The following is a 5,706-nucleotide window of genomic DNA, read 5'->3' as shown; positions in this document are numbered from 1 at the left end:
CTCTCCCCCCCCGCGCGCTCTCACTCTGAATAAAATTATATTGCATGTATTTATGTGGCAGACACTTCTAGAAACAAGATGATCTAAGGAAGACAAGTGGGCCAAGGTTCCCACTCTCATGGGGCTTTCATTGCAGCAAGGAAATGATACACATACACAGACAGAAAATTTTGTGTAACAGTCATTGAGGAACACAGTCTGAATCCTGTGGTTGATATGCTGGAAGGAGGGAGCTGTTTTAGAGTAGCTCGTCAGAAAAGGCCTCACTGAGAAGGACACATTTGAGTTGGGAACTGAATAACAACAGGGCAACCTTATGAGGACTTTGTAGCAGAATCTTTTAGGCAGAAGGGACAGCAGACAGAAGGACATTTAAGGCAGGAATGAGCAAATGTGATGGTTAAACAACAGAAAGAAGGCCTGTGTGGCTGGAAGCCAATGAACAAGAGAAAGGGAGGCCTGAAGTGCCCTCAGAGAGATAGGCAAGGGCCAAGCCATGCAAAAGGCTGTGTAAGGTTTAAGACCTGTGGGACAAAAGGGGTACTATGGTCAAAGAGATTGAGGTATCACTGGGTTGACTGAAGTTAAGCAGGTTTGTCCCTGTGTGACTTCTCAAAACCTTTAAAATGTGAATGTTCACTATAAATTTCTAAGAGTGTGATACAGTTCTCAGGGTTTCCCAACTATATTTGGTCACAGCATTTTTCTTTCATACAGGTGCTCTTGAGACTACTGTTTCAAGGAAAATGCTTTCGGGAACACTGGCCAAAAGAAGGGCTTGACAGTCTACCATTTTCAGGCCTAATCTAGTCTGCCACCAGTTTGTTTACAGCGTGAACTAAGAATAGTTTTTTACATCTGTAGATAGTCCTTTAAAAATTTAAAGAAGATTTCATAACATTATGAAAATTATATGAAATTCAAATTTTTATGCCCATTAATAAAGTGTTAGTGGGATACTGCCATGTGCACTTATTATTTTCTATGGCTGTGTTTGTGTAACAATGACAAAGTTGAGTAGTTGGGACAGAGACCTAGGGTCCACAAAGCCTACAGTACTCACCATCTGGCCCTTTATGGAAAAAGTTTGCCAACCTCTGGTCTAAATCATCTATTTAGTTACTTAGATTATAAATTTCCACATAGACTTTGGATTTACCTACTTTATAAATAATTTATATACTTTACAGTAAATATTTATCGAGTACTTGTCCTATTTCATACTCCATTGTTTTGCCTTATATATTTATTTTTATTATATTTTGTTACAAACTTTTGAAAACTTCTACTTATCAAACCCAGTTTCTTTACCTTTAAGAATACCCTCAATTTCTTAAGTAGTCAATGTGCGTTTCTTTGATAGGCTGAATAACAGGCAGTTCCATTTTATCAGACTTAAAAATAAGTGTGGTTAACTTTTTAATACGTTTGGACATTCTTGAAGTTTGGTGTAATGTACACATCTATATTAAGTGACTTTCGCAGGTTATCCATTTAACCTAGTATTTCTTAGTAATTCCTGTTCCTACTCCTAAGTTGCTTCCAGTTTGTCAGATGTTAAGCTCTAACAATATTTTAAATCTGTTTCTGAGCTATCTGCTTATTCCACTGATCCCTTTTTTCTTTCTGTTTATAACCTAATAACAAAGGCTTCTTATAATTGTAATTTTATAACATATTTTTACATCTGCTAAGGCCAGTCACTATTATTACCTTAAAATTTAAGGGTGTCTCCTTCCCCATTCATTGACCTATCTGAATATCTTAAGTTCCATAAAATATGTTTAAAGAGATTCTAGTTAGTGTTGCATTACATTAACCTAGGGAGCATTTTCATTTTCATCATAACATAATTTTCCCACCAAAGGCCAGGCTTCTATCTAAAAGCTATCCATGTGTTTTTTTAAAAAGAGTGTCCTAGCATTGCAACACAGGGATGCAATCAATTCCTTATAAGTTCATGTTTATCTTAGTAGGCACTTACTTTTATGTTTAAAATTCTGGATATTTATATTTAGTTATGAATGTTCAACCTGAATACACTTTCATAATAACCTATTCTAGGAAAATATTTAGAAGCACCTACCTGATTCTCCTCTACCCTGTCACACTCCCCTCCCCCGGGGGCAAACTTCTCTTAGAGAAGCTTATAAACTTTGTCAGTGGGTAAAACACTGCAGAAGAGACCAAAGATTGTTTTGTCTTGCTTGTCATTCTCTTCTTCAAATATGTCCCTAAATTTACATGTTGTTAAATATGGGTAGAAATAGATTCTCCCACAAATGGTTAAAATGTAACAGTTTTCAACTCAAAATCACAGTTTGGCTTCTAGCAGCAAATCTTTGACATTTTTGTAATTGCCCCCTCTTACTGACAGAGCTTATTAAAGGCCTGGTTTCTTCCCTCAGATCCCTGTGACTAATCTCCCAATTTGGAAATAATAGACACGTTAAAAGAAGGACCAATAGATCCCATGCTAATTAGAGCCTGGGAGTGTTCAATCTTCTAGAAGGCTGAACAGTCCCCTTTATTTATGGTGGTGGGTCTCTAAGGTGGCACATATTTGACTAAAATAAATTATGAGCTAATTCTGGAAAGTGGCTAAGTGATAATTAAATAAACAATGACCTACACATAGTGTAGGCCCTCAGACACCCCTGATTTAAGTGCATAGATGAGTTTAGGTAGAACAAGCAAGATAGCCAAGTGACAAACATAATATCAAGATAAATTTGTATAATTCCCAGGCAAAGTGTCATCAATATATTACAAATCTCTTCCCTGATTTGTTTTTTATTATTATTAAAAATAAAATGCAATGTCTGTAAAGAAGAGGAGGGGGGATTTTAGTGAAGTTTGCTTGTTTTCCTGGAGTTTCACCTGCAAATCTATATACTAACTGGCCAAAACAAACAATGCTAGCAGAACTGCCCTCTCGGCAGCTATATGCTAAATCCTACAACTCTTCATCCGGAAAAGCTGGTCAATCTCAAGATAGATAGTGAGCAAAATAGTCTGAAGTTTTGGAGTTTAGGGGAAGGAAAAGAGTTGATCAAACCCACTTATCACACTCCTGAGTTTTGAAAGACTGTGGGAAAAGTGACTCTCCTTGTTCAAGGTGCCCACCCCCTCCTTTCCAGCTAAATGGAATGCTTTGCTATGCAAATAACAAGTCTGATCTCAGAGGAAGTGAAAGACTCAGGATAGTAAAGGAACTCACCTTTTGGAAGTAAATTAACTCTTTTAAGGTACCATTGAACCAATTACTTCTCCATGCACTGAAGTTCTCTTTAGTGCCCTAAAACCTCAAACTCGCCTGAGATTAGTTTGTTCCTTCGAGGGTCAGGCCTCATAAAGAGTGAGTCCCTTTGAAAAAACATCTTTTGTCTGTCCTGGTTAAGGCACACAAGAGAAGCATGTGGAAATCACTCAGCAACTCAACATTTGTGTTTGACCCCAACCTACTGGAATCTGAAGGTTGAAAGTGTCAAGGTCAGCTTGGAGCCTGGTAACCTGTTTGAATAGGTTTCAATTTGGTAATTACTGTATTTAGATCATTCTGCCTCCCTTTCCCATCACCATCAGTTCCCAAGAAAACCTGTACAAGTAGTCAGGGCAAGAAAATAAAAGGAGAAACACACTAAATCCAGTAGGAAATTGCTCTGCTCAACCAATGGCTTCCAAGAGTATGAGACAAAGACCTTTTAGCATGTCTCTTCTTCTCTGAATCACAGTTGATTTTCTCCAGAGAAGGAACTTATTCCCAAGATAACTAAATCAGACGGGTACAAGTTCTCCAAATATAAAATTGTCTGAGCCCTGGATGCCAAGTAACCCACTTTTTAGGATACGTAAAGCATACAAAGGAGCATTCTGTTTAGTACTGGGACCACAACCTTTAAGCTGAGTCTTAAGAAATTAGTAAGAATCTTAATGAAATTTGAAAGTGATGCCCACAGCCCACAGCCAAGCTGCTTTATATCATCTGAAGATAATTAAGTTTTATATCCTGCCTGCTTTCACAAAAGAGAGAAGGTGATCCACGTTAACATGTGTATAACCCATATATTTGAAATTTAAAATATGTTAATGTTACCGGCCAGTTGGTTAAGAGCTGTCTTGGGATGCCAGAGGGCCCCGGTTCGGATCCCACATATGAGGGCCAGTGACACTGCCCTCTACAGCTAAGATGCTGAACAACANCGGGGGGGGGCCGCGGAGCGCATCATTTTTCCCAAGGCATTAACACCGGCTTTTTACACAGTGCTTTTCTCCCATGAACCTGGACAGGTCTTCATAAACATTAATTAATTCTCACTATCCTTATGACGCCCACTTCCCAGTACAAACTATTAGGCTAGGCTGAGTGGCGCGTCCGACGCTCTGGATGCTATAATTACATAACAGTTCTCCTCTGACCTGTGCTCATCCACGGAGCTCACGTACAACACCAGCGGACCTTCGCACTGCAGATCAAACAGTCTGCTCTGTGAAACGCTCAGCTGGGCACTTTGGCATTCACTCCTACTGGACTAACACCACAGGGCACTCTCTAAACCGGGCAAGGCTCTTGCCCCTTAGCTAACCAGAGCATCACCAGGCATGGGAAAGTTTTTGCTTTTGAAAGTTTTCGACAACAGGCATTTGTTTGTTAACCATCTAAACCAACAGAACAAAGCTAATAAATTCAAGCTGTAGGAATTATTTAGTTTCTTCCACGTAATTTATGCCAAAACACCCTATTTAATGGAAGTACATAGTAAATAATAGCACACAGGAAGCTGCTTCTCCAAAGAATGTGAGAATAGCCAAGAGAGTTAACTGAGAAATGCCTTTGGGACCACAGGCTCAGACTTACCTTGAAAGTCTGAACGGGACTAGTTTTGCCACCTTTAATTTAGGTTATTTAAATCTTCTCTGACCTCAAATTAAAGCATGCACAGAACCGGTTTTCTCTCCTCAGTACAGACAAGCTTCAATCTTTTCTTTTGTCAACTGTTTAACTTTACAGAGAGGAGACTATGACAAACATAAAATTGAATTTGCCTTATTACAATTTCTTGTCTAGCTATGTTCAGTGGGTGTGCGCACATTTTACGTCAGTGTTATAGGAGGGCATATATTTGGTTTTCTGCTCTTTTCATTTAATATTGCTCAGTAAACGCAAGCCCAGGTATTGATGTAATTTACACTATTGTCATGTCTAACAACCATAGAAAGATCGTTTCCAATCTTTTGCTATTATAACCAGTGTTAATATCAATTTATTGGAAAAAAAATTACTGTTTTCCTCTTCAGGTTATTTCTATGAGGTGTGTTCCTTAAAGTGTCAAAGAGTATAAACAATTTTATAGTTTTTATTACAGGTTACCTGTATGCCCCAGAAAAAAAAATTAATGGCTCCATTTACAGAAACATCAGCAATTGATAGGTGTAATTACATGAGCTGTTTAGACTAACCTTTGAGCTGCAATGTAAACTCTAAGTTGTATTAATTTGCGTTGTAACTGCTAGATACATGGTGCATTTTTTTCAAGTGATAATGTAGCATTTGCATTTTCTTTTGCACAAAAATATATTTCCAAAAATGTGAATACTTCCTTTCCCTCTCCCTCTACAGCTCCTTCATCCATGTCTATATCTTTACCTTTCTCTCTCTCTCTCTCTCTCTCTCTCTCTCTCTCTCTCTCTCTCTCTCTCTCTCTC

The sequence above is a fragment of the Hipposideros armiger genome, unplaced genomic scaffold, assembly GCF_001890085.2.
Source record: "Hipposideros armiger isolate ML-2016 unplaced genomic scaffold, ASM189008v1 scaffold_5, whole genome shotgun sequence".
Taxonomy (NCBI): Eukaryota; Metazoa; Chordata; class Mammalia; order Chiroptera; family Hipposideridae; genus Hipposideros; species Hipposideros armiger.
This window is presented reverse-complemented; position numbering follows the sequence as displayed.